We start from the raw sequence: 17,947 nt of genomic DNA on the forward strand, positions 1-17,947 counted from the left end.
GCGCGCGCTCACGAGGCAGTCCGGGAGCAGGCTCTTGGGGCGCGGGGAGCCAGGTCCCAGCGTCGACGGCTATACCACCCTGAACGCGCCCGATCTCCTCTGAATTCGGGAGCTAAGCAGGGAGGGGCCTGGTTAGTACTTGGATGGGAGACCGCCTGGGAATACCTGTAGGCTTTTGCTTGCCTCTCCTTTTGCGCCGCCGCCCCGGCGTGGCTCCCTCCGAACCCCTGCCGCCCCTTGCCCCTCTGAAGCCGCCCAGCCAGCCGAAGGTCCCCCTGGCCAGAGGCCGGTCAGCCACCCGGCACTACAAGCTGGCAGCCCCGGCCGCACACCAGGCCCGTCGGCCAGGGCTCCACCCCACACCCTCTTCTTAGTCCTCTTCGCTGAGGCAGGCCGTCAGCCTGCAGCAGTTATCCAAGCCTGTGTCTCCGCCGGCAGGCACCTCTACCCACACCCCCGCACGCCCCCTCCCATCGCCCACAAGAGCCAGGAGCCCTCCCTTCCCGCCGTTCGTGGTGGCCCCAACACACAGGGCACAAAGTGCCGGGTCAAACCAGGGGACAGAGGGAGCAGCACCCAAACACACCGCACGCCCTTGGACTCCAGGAGAGACCACCACAAGGGGAAGTGCAGGCACGCAGGCACACAACCCTCACAACCAGGGTGCCTGTGGGCTGCCACTCTCCTCCCTTGGGGGGGGTCCCTGGGCGGGGCTCGGAGCCCACTGGCCCTCCGGCCTGGCCCGGGGCCTTCAAGGGTGACTGCCAATACCCGGGCACTGCCTCTGTAGTGGAGCCCAGCCCCGGGCACGACCACACTCCGGTGGAGAGGCTGCCACTTCAACACAGCCTCAGCGAGTCTGTCCCAGTCCATGTGCCCGCCTGTGCGTCCCTCCCCCCCGGCCCCCCCACGTCTCTCTGGCTCTGTGACGTGCCTGTTGGGCTCTGCCTCTCGCTCAGGAGCTCTCTCCCGCGAGCCAGCCCCCTTTTTCTGTCTCTGTCCATGTCTCTCTGTATGTCGGGATACATACGTGTACATATACGTGTATATTTCCATCTCGCTCCCTCTTACGCCTCCTCCCGTTCTGTCTGTCGGTCCCTGTCCTGCGGGGACTCTAGTCCCCGTCCCCGCACAAGAACGCAGGATATGGTGAGGCCAAGAAGGAACACCAACGGAGCCACGGATAGGGGGCTGAGAGCACCATTTCTCACGGGCGGCTGGCTTGGAGACACGGCAGGCCGGAGCCGCCCGATCCCCAACCGGTCGGCCGTTTCTCTGCCAACCCACCGACACACCGACCGTCGACCCACCAAGCCGGCCCACTGCAATCCGCGCCCCTCTGCAATTTGCAGTCCACCACCCGCGCTTCCTAGCTTGGCCAACGCAGCACCTCCGGGGGCCCATGGCCAACTGGCAACAGCTGATGGCCAAGCGGTCACAGCTGATGACCATGCAGCCCCCACGCAGCACCCCTCCACGCGAGGCCCAGAGCCTCAAACTGCTCTCTGGGAGTCTGTCCCCAGTCCCCGTCTGTCTCTCTCCGCCACTCTCTTGCTCCGTCTCTGGCCTCTCTCACCTCCCCGGGTCAGGAGACGTGACGTGTAGCCACTGAAGGGACCGGAGGTCGGGCGGGACTCCGGGTGCTGACGAGGGGCGAGGGCCCAGACTGAAGGCTTGTGACGAAGGGTGGCTGCAGACCGGAGCTCCTGCACCCTGGTGGCGCGGGTGGCTCTCCCTGGCTTTGGGCCAGTGGGTGGGGCCGGCCAGGGCCAGGGCCTGGGTTGCACGTCCCTAGGGCCGGAGGGGACTGAGAGGACCCTGCGCCCCCCTCGGTGGCCCTGAGAGGTGGGGGCAGTCCAGCAGCAAGGGGGGCTGTGCGGTTGTGGGGCTGGGATGGGGGATGAGAGGGGTTGGGGTAGGGGCCCGGGGTAAAAGCCGTTCGGGGCCTGGGGAGTCCCAGGATGCCCGGGCGCCCAGATATCTGTCACAGTCAGGGAAGTGACCGAGGCCCGTGGAGCCACTGGGGGGGCGCGAAGGGGCCTCGCTGTGTGCCAGGAGTAGCCCGTCGCCCACACCAGCGGCGTCCGGAGGAGGCGGGGAGCGGGCGGGAGGCGCTCAGGCAGACATGCTCGCCACCCGAGCGGCCCAGCAGCATGGCGCGCGCTCAGGAGGCAGGTCGGGAGCAGGCTCTTGGAGCGCCGGGAGCCGGGTCCAGCGCCTAAGGCCATACCGCCCTGAACGCGCCAGATCTCGTCTGAACTCGGAAGCTAAGCAGGGTCGGGCCTGGTTAGTACTTGGGTGGGAGACCACCTGGGAACACCTGTAGGCTTTTGCTCGCCTCTCCTTTTGCATCGCCGCCCCGGCGTGGCTCCCTCCGAACCCCTGCCGCCCCTTGCCCCTCTGCAGCCGCCCAGCCAGCCGAAGGTCCCCCTGGCCAGAGGCCGGTCAGCCACCCGGCACTACAAGCTGGCAGCCCCGGCGGCACACCAGGCCCGTCGGCCAGTGCTCCCCCCCACACCCTCTTCTTCGTCCTCTTCGGTCCCGCAGGCCGTCATCCGGATCCCTTGGCCCAGCGGCGGTCGCCACCGCCGCCGCCGCCACCAGCGCTGCCCTGGCCCCCGCCGCCACCACCAAAGCCCCCGCCATCACCGCGTTTCCCACACCCCCCACCAGCGCTGCCCTCCCCCCTGCCCCCGCCGACACAACGCCGCCGCCGACGCCATTGCCGACCTCGCAACCCTCCCTCGCCGCCGCCGCCGCCAGCGCTGCTCATGATCAGCCCCCGCTTCTGCGCCGCCGCCGCCGCCGCCGCCATCACCACGCTCCCCACCCCCTCCGCCAGCGCTGCACTCGCCCCAGTCCGCGACCCCGCCGCCGCCAACGCCATACTCCCTCATTCAGCCTCCTCTGCTCTCCCCGCTGCCGCCGCCGCCATCACCCCTCTCCCCATCCCCGCCTCCAGCACCGCCCTCTCCCCCGCCCCCACCCCAGCCGCCGGCCTTGCCGTACTACCTCAATCTCCGGCCTCTGCTCTCCCGGCCTCCGCGCCAGCACCGCCCTCACGCCCTCTCCCGCCACCGCCGCCGCCGCCAGCGCTCCCCGCTCCCCAGTGCCCACCGTCAAAGCCCCCATTGTCGCCGCCGCCATCGCCGCCCTGGAGCCATCCACGCGGTTGCCATTGCCTACATCGCCACCCTCCCCTGCCTCCGCCGCGGACGCCGCCGCCGCCGCCGCCGCCGCCGCCGCCGCCGCCGCCGCGGGGTTCTCCCACAACTCCCAGGCCCAGGGCTGCCTGCTGGTGCAGGCCTCCACCAGTCTTGGGGGTGCGGTTGGGGGTAAACCTGGTGGCGGTAGGGGGGCGGGGTGTATGCCGGTCTGGGTCCTGGGGAATCCCAGGATGCCAGAGTTCCACGACTTCTGGCACCATCAGGGAAATGGCAGTGTCCCATGGAACCTCCGGTGGCGCGAAGTGGCCTCGCTGCGGGCCAGGAGTGGCCCGCCGCCCACGCCAGGGGCATTCGGAGGAGGCGGGGAGCCGGACTGGACGGGGACGCGGTGACGGCGGAGCCGGCCAGCGGGTCGATGTTCGCCACCAGAGCGGAGCATCTGCATGGCGCGCGCTCACGAGGCAGTCCGGGAGCAGGCTCTTGGGGCGCGGGGAGCCAGGTCCCAGCGTCGACGGCTATACCACCCTGAACGCGCCCGATCTCCTCTGAATTCGGGAGCTAAGCAGGGAGGGGCCTGGTTAGTACTTGGATGGGAGACCGCCTGGGAATACCTGTAGGCTTTTGCTTGCCTCTCCTTTTGCGCCGCCGCCCCGGCGTGGCTCCCTCCGAACCCCTGCCGCCCCTTGCCCCTCTGAAGCCGCCCAGCCAGCCGAAGGTCCCCCTGGCCAGAGGCCGGTCAGCCACCCGGCACTACAAGCTGGCAGCCCCGGCCGCACACCAGGCCCGTCGGCCAGGGCTCCACCCCACACCCTCTTCTTAGTCCTCTTCGCTGAGGCAGGCCGTCAGCCTGCAGCAGTTATCCAAGCCTGTGTCTCCGCCGGCAGGCACCTCTACCCACACCCCCGCACGCCCCCTCCCATCGCCCACAAGAGCCAGGAGCCCTCCCTTCCCGCCGTTCGTGGTGGCCCCAACACACAGGGCACAAAGAGCCGGGTCAAACCAGGGGACAGAGGGAGCAGCACCCAAACACACCGCACGCCCTTGGACTCCAGGAGAGACCACCACAAGGGGAAGTGCAGGCACGCAGGCACACAACCCTCACAACCAGGGTGCCTGTGGGCTGCCACTCTCCTCCCTTGGGGGGGGTCCCTGGGCGGGGCTCGGAGCCCACTGGCCCTCCGGCCTGGCCCGGGGCCTTCAAGGGTGACTGCCAATACCCGGGCACTGCCTCTGTAGTGGAGCCCAGCCCCGGGCACGACCACACTCCGGTGGAGAGGCTGCCACTTCAACACAGCCTCAGCGAGTCTGTCCCAGTCCATGTGCCCGCCTGTGCGTCCCTCCCCCCCGGCCCCCCCACGTCTCTCTGGCTCTGTGACGTGCCTGTTGGGCTCTGCCTCTCGCTCAGGAGCTCTCTCCCGCGAGCCAGCCCCCTTTTTCTGTCTCTGTCCATGTCTCTCTGTATGTCGGGATACATACGTGTACATATACGTGTATATTTCCATCTCGCTCCCTCTTACGCCTCCTCCCGTTCTGTCTGTCGGTCCCTGTCCTGCGGGGACTCTAGTCCCCGTCCCCGCACAAGAACGCAGGATATGGTGAGGCCAAGAAGGAACACCAACGGAGCCACGGATAGGGGGCTGAGAGCACCATTTCTCACGGGCGGCTGGCTTGGAGACACGGCAGGCCGGAGCCGCCCGATCCCCAACCGGTCGGCCGTTTCTCTGCCAACCCACCGACACACCGACCGTCGACCCACCAAGCCGGCCCACTGCAATCCGCGCCCCTCTGCAATTTGCAGTCCACCACCCGCGCTTCCTAGCTTGGCCAACGCAGCACCTCCGGGGGCCCATGGCCAACTGGCAACAGCTGATGGCCAAGCGGTCACAGCTGATGACCATGCAGCCCCCACGCAGCACCCCTCCACGCGAGGCCCAGAGCCTCAAACTGCTCTCTGGGAGTCTGTCCCCAGTCCCCGTCTGTCTCTCTCCGCCACTCTCTTGCTCCGTCTCTGGCCTCTCTCACCTCCCCGGGTCAGGAGACGTGACGTGTAGCCACTGAAGGGACCGGAGGTCGGGCGGGACTCCGGGTGCTGACGAGGGGCGAGGGCCCAGACTGAAGGCTTGTGACGAAGGGTGGCTGCAGACCGGAGCTCCTGCACCCTGGTGGCGCGGGTGGCTCTCCCTGGCTTTGGGCCAGTGGGTGGGGCCGGCCAGGGCCAGGGCCTGGGTTGCACGTCCCTAGGGCCGGAGGGGACTGAGAGGACCCTGCGCCCCCCTCGGTGGCCCTGAGAGGTGGGGGCAGTCCAGCAGCAAGGGGGGCTGTGCGGTTGTGGGGCTGGGATGGGGGATGAGAGGGGTTGGGGTAGGGGCCCGGGGTAAAAGCCGTTCGGGGCCTGGGGAGTCCCAGGATGCCCGGGCGCCCAGATATCTGTCACAGTCAGGGAAGTGACCGAGGCCCGTGGAGCCACTGGGGGGGCGCGAAGGGGCCTCGCTGTGTGCCAGGAGTAGCCCGTCGCCCACACCAGCGGCGTCCGGAGGAGGCGGGGAGCGGGCGGGAGGCGCTCAGGCAGACATGCTCGCCACCCGAGCGGCCCAGCAGCATGGCGCGCGCTCAGGAGGCAGGTCGGGAGCAGGCTCTTGGAGCGCCGGGAGCCGGGTCCAGCGCCTAAGGCCATACCGCCCTGAACGCGCCAGATCTCGTCTGAACTCGGAAGCTAAGCAGGGTCGGGCCTGGTTAGTACTTGGGTGGGAGACCACCTGGGAACACCTGTAGGCTTTTGCTCGCCTCTCCTTTTGCATCGCCGCCCCGGCGTGGCTCCCTCCGAACCCCTGCCGCCCCTTGCCCCTCTGCAGCCGCCCAGCCAGCCGAAGGTCCCCCTGGCCAGAGGCCGGTCAGCCACCCGGCACTACAAGCTGGCAGCCCCGGCGGCACACCAGGCCCGTCGGCCAGTGCTCCCCCCCCCACACCCTCTTCTTCGTCCTCTTCGGTCCCGCAGGCCGTCATCCGGATCCCTTGGCCCAGCGGCGGTCGCCACCGCCGCCGCCGCCGCCGCCGCCACCAGCGCTGCCCTGGCCCCCGCCGCCACCACCAAAGCCCCCGCCATCACCGCGTTTCCCACACCCCCCGCCAGCGCTGCCCTCCCTCCTGCCCCCGCCGACACAACGCCGCCGCCGACGCCATTGCCGACCTCGCAACCCTCCCTCGCCGCCGCCGCCGCCAGCGCTGCTCATGATCAGCCCCCGCTTCTGCGCCGCCGCCGCCGCCGCCGCCGCCGCCATCACCACGCTCCCCACCCCCTCCGCCAGCGCTGCACTCGCCCCCGTCCGCGACCCCGCCGCCGCCAACGCCATACTCCCTCATTCAGCCTCCTCTGCTCTCCCCGCTGCCGCCGCCGCCATCACCCCTCTCCCCATCCCCGCCTCCAGCACCGCCCTCTCCCCCGCCCCCACCCCAGCCGCCGGCCTTGCCGTACTCCCTCAATCTCCCGCCTCTGCTCTCCCGGCCTCCGCGCCACCACCGCCCTCACGCCCTCTCCCGCCACCGCCGCCGCCGCCAGCGCTCCCCGCTCCCCAGTGCCCACCGTCAAAGCCCCCATTGTCGCCGCCGCCATCGCCGCCCTGGAGCCATCCACGCGGTTGCCATTGCCTACATCGCCACCCTCCCCTGCCTCCGCCGCGGACGCCGCCGCCGCCGCCGCCGCCGCCGCCGCCGCCGCCGCCGCCGCGGGGTTCTCCCACAACTCCCAGGCCCAGGGCTGCCTGCTGGTGCAGGCCTCCACCAGTCTTGGGGGTGCGGTTGGGGGTAAACCTGGTGGCGGAAGGGGGGCGGGGTGTATGCCGGTCTGGGTCCTGGGGAATCCCAGGATGCCAGAGTTCCACGATTTCTGGCACCATCAGGGAAATGGCAGTGTCCCATGGAACCTCCGGTGGCGCGAAGTGGCCTCGCTGCGGGCCAGGAGTGGCCCGCCGCCCACGCCAGGGGCATTCGGAGGAGGCGGGGAGCCGGACTGGACGGGGACGCGGTGACGGCGGAGCCGGCCAGCGGGTCGATGTTCGCCACCAGAGCGGAGCATCTGCATGGCGCGCGCTCACGAGGCAGTCCGGGAGCAGGCTCTTGGGGCGCGGGGAGCCAGGTCCCAGCGTCGACGGCTATACCACCCTGAACGCGCCCGATCTCCTCTGAATTCGGGAGCTAAGCAGGGAGGGGCCTGGTTAGTACTTGGATGGGAGACCGCCTGGGAATACCTGTAGGCTTTTGCTTGCCTCTCCTTTTGCGCCGCCGCCCCGGCGTGGCTCCCTCCGAACCCCTGCCGCCCCTTGCCCCTCTGAAGCCGCCCAGCCAGCCGAAGGTCCCCCTGGCCAGAGGCCGGTCAGCCACCCGGCACTACAAGCTGGCAGCCCCGGCCGCACACCAGGCCCGTCGGCCAGGGCTCCACCCCACACCCTCTTCTTAGTCCTCTTCGCTGAGGCAGGCCGTCAGCCTGCAGCAGTTATCCAAGCCTGTGTCTCCGCCGGCAGGCACCTCTACCCACACCCCCGCACGCCCCCTCCCATCGCCCACAAGAGCCAGGAGCCCTCCCTTCCCGCCGTTCGTGGTGGCCCCAACACACAGGGCACAAAGAGCCGGGTCAAACCAGGGGACAGAGGGAGCAGCACCCAAACACACCGCACGCCCTTGGACTCCAGGAGAGACCACCACAAGGGGAAGTGCAGGCACGCAGGCACACAACCCTCACAACCAGGGTGCCTGTGGGCTGCCACTCTCCTCCCTTGGGGGGGGTCCCTGGGCGGGGCTCGGAGCCCACTGGCCCTCCGGCCTGGCCCGGGGCCTTCAAGGGTGACTGCCAATACCCGGGCACTGCCTCTGTAGTGGAGCCCAGCCCCGGGCACGACCACACTCCGGTGGAGAGGCTGCCACTTCAACACAGCCTCAGCGAGTCTGTCCCAGTCCATGTGCCCGCCTGTGCGTCCCTCCCCCCCGGCCCCCCCACGTCTCTCTGGCTCTGTGACGTGCCTGTTGGGCTCTGCCTCTCGCTCAGGAGCTCTCTCCCGCGAGCCAGCCCCCTTTTTCTGTCTCTGTCCATGTCTCTCTGTATGTCGGGATACATACGTGTACATATACGTGTATATTTCCATCTCGCTCCCTCTTACGCCTCCTCCCGTTCTGTCTGTCGGTCCCTGTCCTGCGGGGACTCTAGTCCCCGTCCCCGCACAAGAACGCAGGATATGGTGAGGCCAAGAAGGAACACCAACGGAGCCACGGATAGGGGGCTGAGAGCACCATTTCTCACGGGCGGCTGGCTTGGAGACACGGCAGGCCGGAGCCGCCCGATCCCCAACCGGTCGGCCGTTTCTCTGCCAACCCACCGACACACCGACCGTCGACCCACCAAGCCGGCCCACTGCAATCCGCGCCCCTCTGCAATTTGCAGTCCACCACCCGCGCTTCCTAGCTTGGCCAACGCAGCACCTCCGGGGGCCCATGGCCAACTGGCAACAGCTGATGGCCAAGCGGTCACAGCTGATGACCATGCAGCCCCCACGCAGCACCCCTCCACGCGAGGCCCAGAGCCTCAAACTGCTCTCTGGGAGTCTGTCCCCAGTCCCCGTCTGTCTCTCTCCGCCACTCTCTTGCTCCGTCTCTGGCCTCTCTCACCTCCCCGGGTCAGGAGACGTGACGTGTAGCCACTGAAGGGACCGGAGGTCGGGCGGGACTCCGGGTGCTGACGAGGGGCGAGGGCCCAGACTGAAGGCTTGTGACGAAGGGTGGCTGCAGACCGGAGCTCCTGCACCCTGGTGGCGCGGGTGGCTCTCCCTGGCTTTGGGCCAGTGGGTGGGGCCGGCCAGGGCCAGGGCCTGGGTTGCACGTCCCTAGGGCCGGAGGGGACTGAGAGGACCCTGCGCCCCCCTCGGTGGCCCTGAGAGGTGGGGGCAGTCCAGCAGCAAGGGGGGCTGTGCGGTTGTGGGGCTGGGATGGGGGATGAGAGGGGTTGGGGTAGGGGCCCGGGGTAAAAGCCGTTCGGGGCCTGGGGAGTCCCAGGATGCCCGGGCGCCCAGATATCTGTCACAGTCAGGGAAGTGACCGAGGCCCGTGGAGCCACTGGGGGGGCGCGAAGGGGCCTCGCTGTGTGCCAGGAGTAGCCCGTCGCCCACACCAGCGGCGTCCGGAGGAGGCGGGGAGCGGGCGGGAGGCGCTCAGGCAGACATGCTCGCCACCCGAGCGGCCCAGCAGCATGGCGCGCGCTCAGGAGGCAGGTCGGGAGCAGGCTCTTGGAGCGCCGGGAGCCGGGTCCAGCGCCTAAGGCCATACCGCCCTGAACGCGCCAGATCTCGTCTGAACTCGGAAGCTAAGCAGGGTCGGGCCTGGTTAGTACTTGGGTGGGAGACCACCTGGGAACACCTGTAGGCTTTTGCTCGCCTCTCCTTTTGCATCGCCGCCCCGGCGTGGCTCCCTCCGAACCCCTGCCGCCCCTTGCCCCTCTGCAGCCGCCCAGCCAGCCGAAGGTCCCCCTGGCCAGAGGCCGGTCAGCCACCCGGCACTACAAGCTGGCAGCCCCGGCGGCACACCAGGCCCGTCGGCCAGTGCTCCCCCCCCCACACCCTCTTCTTCGTCCTCTTCGGTCCCGCAGGCCGTCATCCGGATCCCTTGGCCCAGCGGCGGTCGCCACCGCCGCCGCCGCCGCCGCCGCCACCAGCGCTGCCCTGGCCCCCGCCGCCACCACCAAAGCCCCCGCCATCACCGCGTTTCCCACACCCCCCGCCAGCGCTGCCCTCCCTCCTGCCCCCGCCGACACAACGCCGCCGCCGACGCCATTGCCGACCTCGCAACCCTCCCTCGCCGCCGCCGCCGCCAGCGCTGCTCATGATCAGCCCCCGCTTCTGCGCCGCCGCCGCCGCCGCCGCCGCCGCCATCACCACGCTCCCCACCCCCTCCGCCAGCGCTGCACTCGCCCCCGTCCGCGACCCCGCCGCCGCCAACGCCATACTCCCTCATTCAGCCTCCTCTGCTCTCCCCGCTGCCGCCGCCGCCATCACCCCTCTCCCCATCCCCGCCTCCAGCACCGCCCTCTCCCCCGCCCCCACCCCAGCCGCCGGCCTTGCCGTACTCCCTCAATCTCCCGCCTCTGCTCTCCCGGCCTCCGCGCCACCACCGCCCTCACGCCCTCTCCCGCCACCGCCGCCGCCGCCAGCGCTCCCCGCTCCCCAGTGCCCACCGTCAAAGCCCCCATTGTCGCCGCCGCCATCGCCGCCCTGGAGCCATCCACGCGGTTGCCATTGCCTACATCGCCACCCTCCCCTGCCTCCGCCGCGGACGCCGCCGCCGCCGCCGCCGCCGCCGCCGCCGCCGCCGCCGCCGCGGGGTTCTCCCACAACTCCCAGGCCCAGGGCTGCCTGCTGGTGCAGGCCTCCACCAGTCTTGGGGGTGCGGTTGGGGGTAAACCTGGTGGCGGAAGGGGGGCGGGGTGTATGCCGGTCTGGGTCCTGGGGAATCCCAGGATGCCAGAGTTCCACGATTTCTGGCACCATCAGGGAAATGGCAGTGTCCCATGGAACCTCCGGTGGCGCGAAGTGGCCTCGCTGCGGGCCAGGAGTGGCCCGCCGCCCACGCCAGGGGCATTCGGAGGAGGCGGGGAGCCGGACTGGACGGGGACGCGGTGACGGCGGAGCCGGCCAGCGGGTCGATGTTCGCCACCAGAGCGGAGCATCTGCATGGCGCGCGCTCACGAGGCAGTCCGGGAGCAGGCTCTTGGGGCGCGGGGAGCCAGGTCCCAGCGTCGACGGCTATACCACCCTGAACGCGCCCGATCTCCTCTGAATTCGGGAGCTAAGCAGGGAGGGGCCTGGTTAGTACTTGGATGGGAGACCGCCTGGGAATACCTGTAGGCTTTTGCTTGCCTCTCCTTTTGCGCCGCCGCCCCGGCGTGGCTCCCTCCGAACCCCTGCCGCCCCTTGCCCCTCTGAAGCCGCCCAGCCAGCCGAAGGTCCCCCTGGCCAGAGGCCGGTCAGCCACCCGGCACTACAAGCTGGCAGCCCCGGCCGCACACCAGGCCCGTCGGCCAGGGCTCCACCCCACACCCTCTTCTTAGTCCTCTTCGCTGAGGCAGGCCGTCAGCCTGCAGCAGTTATCCAAGCCTGTGTCTCCGCCGGCAGGCACCTCTACCCACACCCCCGCACGCCCCCTCCCATCGCCCACAAGAGCCAGGAGCCCTCCCTTCCCGCCGTTCGTGGTGGCCCCAACACACAGGGCACAAAGAGCCGGGTCAAACCAGGGGACAGAGGGAGCAGCACCCAAACACACCGCACGCCCTTGGACTCCAGGAGAGACCACCACAAGGGGAAGTGCAGGCACGCAGGCACACAACCCTCACAACCAGGGTGCCTGTGGGCTGCCACTCTCCTCCCTTGGGGGGGGTCCCTGGGCGGGGCTCGGAGCCCACTGGCCCTCCGGCCTGGCCCGGGGCCTTCAAGGGTGACTGCCAATACCCGGGCACTGCCTCTGTAGTGGAGCCCAGCCCCGGGCACGACCACACTCCGGTGGAGAGGCTGCCACTTCAACACAGCCTCAGCGAGTCTGTCCCAGTCCATGTGCCCGCCTGTGCGTCCCTCCCCCCCGGCCCCCCCACGTCTCTCTGGCTCTGTGACGTGCCTGTTGGGCTCTGCCTCTCGCTCAGGAGCTCTCTCCCGCGAGCCAGCCCCCTTTTTCTGTCTCTGTCCATGTCTCTCTGTATGTCGGGATACATACGTGTACATATACGTGTATATTTCCATCTCGCTCCCTCTTACGCCTCCTCCCGTTCTGTCTGTCGGTCCCTGTCCTGCGGGGACTCTAGTCCCCGTCCCCGCACAAGAACGCAGGATATGGTGAGGCCAAGAAGGAACACCAACGGAGCCACGGATAGGGGGCTGAGAGCACCATTTCTCACGGGCGGCTGGCTTGGAGACACGGCAGGCCGGAGCCGCCCGATCCCCAACCGGTCGGCCGTTTCTCTGCCAACCCACCGACACACCGACCGTCGACCCACCAAGCCGGCCCACTGCAATCCGCGCCCCTCTGCAATTTGCAGTCCACCACCCGCGCTTCCTAGCTTGGCCAACGCAGCACCTCCGGGGGCCCATGGCCAACTGGCAACAGCTGATGGCCAAGCGGTCACAGCTGATGACCATGCAGCCCCCACGCAGCACCCCTCCACGCGAGGCCCAGAGCCTCAAACTGCTCTCTGGGAGTCTGTCCCCAGTCCCCGTCTGTCTCTCTCCGCCACTCTCTTGCTCCGTCTCTGGCCTCTCTCACCTCCCCGGGTCAGGAGACGTGACGTGTAGCCACTGAAGGGACCGGAGGTCGGGCGGGACTCCGGGTGCTGACGAGGGGCGAGGGCCCAGACTGAAGGCTTGTGACGAAGGGTGGCTGCAGACCGGAGCTCCTGCACCCTGGTGGCGCGGGTGGCTCTCCCTGGCTTTGGGCCAGTGGGTGGGGCCGGCCAGGGCCAGGGCCTGGGTTGCACGTCCCTAGGGCCGGAGGGGACTGAGAGGACCCTGCGCCCCCCTCGGTGGCCCTGAGAGGTGGGGGCAGTCCAGCAGCAAGGGGGGCTGTGCGGTTGTGGGGCTGGGATGGGGGATGAGAGGGGTTGGGGTAGGGGCCCGGGGTAAAAGCCGTTCGGGGCCTGGGGAGTCCCAGGATGCCCGGGCGCCCAGATATCTGTCACAGTCAGGGAAGTGACCGAGGCCCGTGGAGCCACTGGGGGGGCGCGAAGGGGCCTCGCTGTGTGCCAGGAGTAGCCCGTCGCCCACACCAGCGGCGTCCGGAGGAGGCGGGGAGCGGGCGGGAGGCGCTCAGGCAGACATGCTCGCCACCCGAGCGGCCCAGCAGCATGGCGCGCGCTCAGGAGGCAGGTCGGGAGCAGGCTCTTGGAGCGCCGGGAGCCGGGTCCAGCGCCTAAGGCCATACCGCCCTGAACGCGCCAGATCTCGTCTGAACTCGGAAGCTAAGCAGGGTCGGGCCTGGTTAGTACTTGGGTGGGAGACCACCTGGGAACACCTGTAGGCTTTTGCTCGCCTCTCCTTTTGCATCGCCGCCCCGGCGTGGCTCCCTCCGAACCCCTGCCGCCCCTTGCCCCTCTGCAGCCGCCCAGCCAGCCGAAGGTCCCCCTGGCCAGAGGCCGGTCAGCCACCCGGCACTACAAGCTGGCAGCCCCGGCGGCACACCAGGCCCGTCGGCCAGTGCTCCCCCCCACACCCTCTTCTTCGTCCTCTTCGGTCCCGCAGGCCGTCATCCGGATCCCTTGGCCCAGCGGCGGTCGCCACCGCCGCCGCCGCCGCCGCCGCCGCCGCCACCAGCGCTGCCCTGGCCCCCGCCGCCACCACCAAAGCCCCCGCCATCACCGCGTTTCCCACACCCCCCACCAGCGCTGCCCTCCCCCCTGCCCCCGCCGACACAACGCCGCCGCCGACGCCATTGCCGACCTCGCAACCCTCCCTCGCCGCCGCCGCCGCCAGCGCTGCTCATGATCAGCCCCCGCTTCTGCGCCGCCGCCGCCGCCGCCGCCATCACCACGCTCCCCACCCCCTCCGCCAGCGCTGCACTCGCCCCAGTCCGCGACCCCGCCGCCGCCAACGCCATACTCCCTCATTCAGCCTCCTCTGCTCTCCCCGCTGCCGCCGCCGCCATCACCCCTCTCCCCATCCCCGCCTCCAGCACCGCCCTCTCCCCCGCCCCCACCCCAGCCGCCGGCCTTGCCGTACTACCTCAATCTCCGGCCTCTGCTCTCCCGGCCTCCGCGCCAGCACCGCCCTCACGCCCTCTCCCGCCACCGCCGCCGCCGCCAGCGCTCCCCGCTCCCCAGTGCCCACCGTCAAAGCCCCCATTGTCGCCGCCGCCATCGCCGCCCTGGAGCCATCCACGCGGTTGCCATTGCCTACATCGCCACCCTCCCCTGCCTCCGCCGCGGACGCCGCCGCCGCCGCCGCCGCCGCGGGGTTCTCCCACAACTCCCAGGCCCAGGGCTGCCTGCTGGTGCAGGCCTCCACCAGTCTTGGGGGTGCGGTTGGGGGTAAACCTGGTGGCGGTAGGGGGGCGGGGTGTATGCCGGTCTGGGTCCTGGGGAATCCCAGGATGCCAGAGTTCCACGACTTCTGGCACCATCAGGGAAATGGCAGTGTCCCATGGAACCTCCGGTGGCGCGAAGTGGCCTCGCTGCGGGCCAGGAGTGGCCCGCCGCCCACGCCAGGGGCATTCGGAGGAGGCGGGGAGCCGGACTGGACGGGGACGCGGTGACGGCGGAGCCGGCCAGCGGGTCGATGTTCGCCACCAGAGCGGAGCATCTGCATGGCGCGCGCTCACGAGGCAGTCCGGGAGCAGGCTCTTGGGGCGCGGGGAGCCAGGTCCCAGCGTCGACGGCTATACCACCCTGAACGCGCCCGATCTCCTCTGAATTCGGGAGCTAAGCAGGGAGGGGCCTGGTTAGTACTTGGATGGGAGACCGCCTGGGAATACCTGTAGGCTTTTGCTTGCCTCTCCTTTTGCGCCGCCGCCCCGGCGTGGCTCCCTCCGAACCCCTGCCGCCCCTTGCCCCTCTGAAGCCGCCCAGCCAGCCGAAGGTCCCCCTGGCCAGAGGCCGGTCAGCCACCCGGCACTACAAGCTGGCAGCCCCGGCCGCACACCAGGCCCGTCGGCCAGGGCTCCACCCCACACCCTCTTCTTAGTCCTCTTCGCTGAGGCAGGCCGTCAGCCTGCAGCAGTTATCCAAGCCTGTGTCTCCGCCGGCAGGCACCTCTACCCACACCCCCGCACGCCCCCTCCCATCGCCCACAAGAGCCAGGAGCCCTCCCTTCCCGCCGTTCGTGGTGGCCCCAACACACAGGGCACAAAGAGCCGGGTCAAACCAGGGGACAGAGGGAGCAGCACCCAAACACACCGCACGCCCTTGGACTCCAGGAGAGACCACCACAAGGGGAAGTGCAGGCACGCAGGCACACAACCCTCACAACCAGGGTGCCTGTGGGCTGCCACTCTCCTCCCTTGGGGGGGGTCCCTGGGCGGGGCTCGGAGCCCACTGGCCCTCCGGCCTGGCCCGGGGCCTTCAAGGGTGACTGCCAATACCCGGGCACTGCCTCTGTAGTGGAGCCCAGCCCCGGGCACGACCACACTCCGGTGGAGAGGCTGCCACTTCAACACAGCCTCAGCGAGTCTGTCCCAGTCCATGTGCCCGCCTGTGCGTCCCTCCCCCCCGGCCCCCCCACGTCTCTCTGGCTCTGTGACGTGCCTGTTGGGCTCTGCCTCTCGCTCAGGAGCTCTCTCCCGCGAGCCAGCCCCCTTTTTCTGTCTCTGTCCATGTCTCTCTGTATGTCGGGATACATACGTGTACATATACGTGTATATTTCCATCTCGCTCCCTCTTACGCCTCCTCCCGTTCTGTCTGTCGGTCCCTGTCCTGCGGGGACTCTAGTCCCCGTCCCCGCACAAGAACGCAGGATATGGTGAGGCCAAGAAGGAACACCAACGGAGCCACGGATAGGGGGCTGAGAGCACCATTTCTCACGGGCGGCTGGCTTGGAGACACGGCAGGCCGGAGCCGCCCGATCCCCAACCGGTCGGCCGTTTCTCTGCCAACCCACCGACACACCGACCGTCGACCCACCAAGCCGGCCCACTGCAATCCGCGCCCCTCTGCAATTTGCAGTCCACCACCCGCGCTTCCTAGCTTGGCCAACGCAGCACCTCCGGGGGCCCATGGCCAACTGGCAACAGCTGATGGCCAAGCGGTCACAGCTGATGACCATGCAGCCCCCACGCAGCACCCCTCCACGCGAGGCCCAGAGCCTCAAACTGCTCTCTGGGAGTCTGTCCCCAGTCCCCGTCTGTCTCTCTCCGCCACTCTCTTGCTCCGTCTCTGGCCTCTCTCACCTCCCCGGGTCAGGAGACGTGACGTGTAGCCACTGAAGGGACCGGAGGTCGGGCGGGACTCCGGGTGCTGACGAGGGGCGAGGGCCCAGACTGAAGGCTTGTGACGAAGGGTGGCTGCAGACCGGAGCTCCTGCACCCTGGTGGCGCGGGTGGCTCTCCCTGGCTTTGGGCCAGTGGGTGGGGCCGGCCAGGGCCAGGGCCTGGGTTGCACGTCCCTAGGGCCGGAGGGGACTGAGAGGACCCTGCGCCCCCCTCGGTGGCCCTGAGAGGTGGGGGCAGTCCAGCAGCAAGGGGGGCTGTGCGGTTGTGGGGCTGGGATGGGGGATGAGAGGGGTTGGGGTAGGGGCCCGGGGTAAAAGCCGTTCGGGGCCTGGGGAGTCCCAGGATGCCCGGGCGCCCAGATATCTGTCACAGTCAGGGAAGTGACCGAGGCCCGTGGAGCCACTGGGGGGGCGCGAAGGGGCCTCGCTGTGTGCCAGGAGTAGCCCGTCGCCCACACCAGCGGCGTCCGGAGGAGGCGGGGAGCGGGCGGGAGGCGCTCAGGCAGACATGCTCGCCACCCGAGCGGCCCAGCAGCATGGCGCGCGCTCAGGAGGCAGGTCGGGAGCAGGCTCTTGGAGCGCCGGGAGCCGGGTCCAGCGCCTAAGGCCATACCGCCCTGAACGCGCCAGATCTCGTCTGAACTCGGAAGCTAAGCAGGGTCGGGCCTGGTTAGTACTTGGGTGGGAGACCACCTGGGAACACCTGTAGGCTTTTGCTCGCCTCTCCTTTTGCATCGCCGCCCCGGCGTGGCTCCCTCCGAACCCCTGCCGCCCCTTGCCCCTCTGCAGCCGCCCAGCCAGCCGAAGGTCCCCCTGGCCAGAGGCCGGTCAGCCACCCGGCACTACAAGCTGGCAGCCCCGGCGGCACACCAGGCCCGTCGGCCAGTGCTCCCCCCCACACCCTCTTCTTCGTCCTCTTCGGTCCCGCAGGCCGTCATCCGGATCCCTTGGCCCAGCGGCGGTCGCCACCGCCGCCGCCGCCGCCGCCGCCGCCACCAGCGCTGCCCTGGCCCCCGCCGCCACCACCAAAGCCCCCGCCATCACCGCGTTTCCCACACCCCCCACCAGCGCTGCCCTCCCCCCTGCCCCCGCCGACACAACGCCGCCGCCGACGCCATTGCCGACCTCGCAACCCTCCCTCGCCGCCGCCGCCGCCAGCGCTGCTCATGATCAGCCCCCGCTTCTGCGCCGCCGCCGCCGCCGCCGCCATCACCACGCTCCCCACCCCCTCCGCCAGCGCTGCACTCGCCCCAGTCCGCGACCCCGCCGCCGCCAACGCCATACTCCCTCATTCAGCCTCCTCTGCTCTCCCCGCTGCCGCCGCCGCCATCACCCCTCTCCCCATCCCCGCCTCCAGCACCGCCCTCTCCCCCGCCCCCACCCCAGCCGCCGGCCTTGCCGTACTACCTCAATCTCCGGCCTCTGCTCTCCCGGCCTCCGCGCCAGCACCGCCCTCACGCCCTCTCCCGCCACCGCCGCCGCCGCCAGCGCTCCCCGCTCCCCAGTGCCCACCGTCAAAGCCCCCATTGTCGCCGCCGCCATCGCCGCCCTGGAGCCATCCACGCGGTTGCCATTGCCTACATCGCCACCCTCCCCTGCCTCCGCCGCGGACGCCGCCGCCGCCGCCGCCGCCGCCGCGGGGTTCTCCCACAACTCCCAGGCCCAGGGCTGCCTGCTGGTGCAGGCCTCCACCAGTCTTGGGGGTGCGGTTGGGGGTAAACCTGGTGGCGGTAGGGGGGCGGGGTGTATGCCGGTCTGGGTCCTGGGGAATCCCAGGATGCCAGAGTTCCACGACTTCTGGCACCATCAGGGAAATGGCAGTGTCCCATGGAACCTCCGGT

At 69.9% G+C, this 17,947-nt stretch overlaps 10 pseudogenes; all 10 read left to right on the forward strand.

Moving 5' to 3' along the window:
• Nucleotides 1-61: 61 nt before the first annotated feature.
• Nucleotides 62-181, forward strand: LOC148758020 (5S ribosomal RNA; annotated as a pseudogene).
• Nucleotides 182-2,216: 2,035 nt separating this feature from the next.
• Nucleotides 2,217-2,336, forward strand: LOC148758021 (5S ribosomal RNA; annotated as a pseudogene).
• Nucleotides 2,337-3,674: 1,338 nt separating this feature from the next.
• LOC148758022 (5S ribosomal RNA) lies at nucleotides 3,675-3,794 on the forward strand (annotated as a pseudogene).
• A 2,035-nt stretch (nucleotides 3,795-5,829) lies between these two features.
• On the forward strand, nucleotides 5,830-5,949 carry LOC148758023 (5S ribosomal RNA; annotated as a pseudogene).
• A 1,358-nt stretch (nucleotides 5,950-7,307) lies between these two features.
• LOC148758024 (5S ribosomal RNA) lies at nucleotides 7,308-7,427 on the forward strand (annotated as a pseudogene).
• A 2,035-nt stretch (nucleotides 7,428-9,462) lies between these two features.
• LOC148758025 (5S ribosomal RNA) lies at nucleotides 9,463-9,582 on the forward strand (annotated as a pseudogene).
• Nucleotides 9,583-10,940: 1,358 nt separating this feature from the next.
• On the forward strand, nucleotides 10,941-11,060 carry LOC148758026 (5S ribosomal RNA; annotated as a pseudogene).
• A 2,035-nt stretch (nucleotides 11,061-13,095) lies between these two features.
• Nucleotides 13,096-13,215, forward strand: LOC148758027 (5S ribosomal RNA; annotated as a pseudogene).
• Nucleotides 13,216-14,550: 1,335 nt separating this feature from the next.
• Nucleotides 14,551-14,670, forward strand: LOC148758028 (5S ribosomal RNA; annotated as a pseudogene).
• Nucleotides 14,671-16,705: 2,035 nt separating this feature from the next.
• On the forward strand, nucleotides 16,706-16,825 carry LOC148758029 (5S ribosomal RNA; annotated as a pseudogene).
• The last annotated feature ends 1,122 nt before the right edge of the window (nucleotides 16,826-17,947 follow it).

Source organism: Rhinolophus sinicus, chromosome 6, assembly GCF_057876585.1.
Source record: "Rhinolophus sinicus isolate RSI-liver-muscle chromosome 6, RSI-T2T, whole genome shotgun sequence".
Classification (NCBI taxonomy): Eukaryota; Metazoa; Chordata; class Mammalia; order Chiroptera; family Rhinolophidae; genus Rhinolophus; species Rhinolophus sinicus.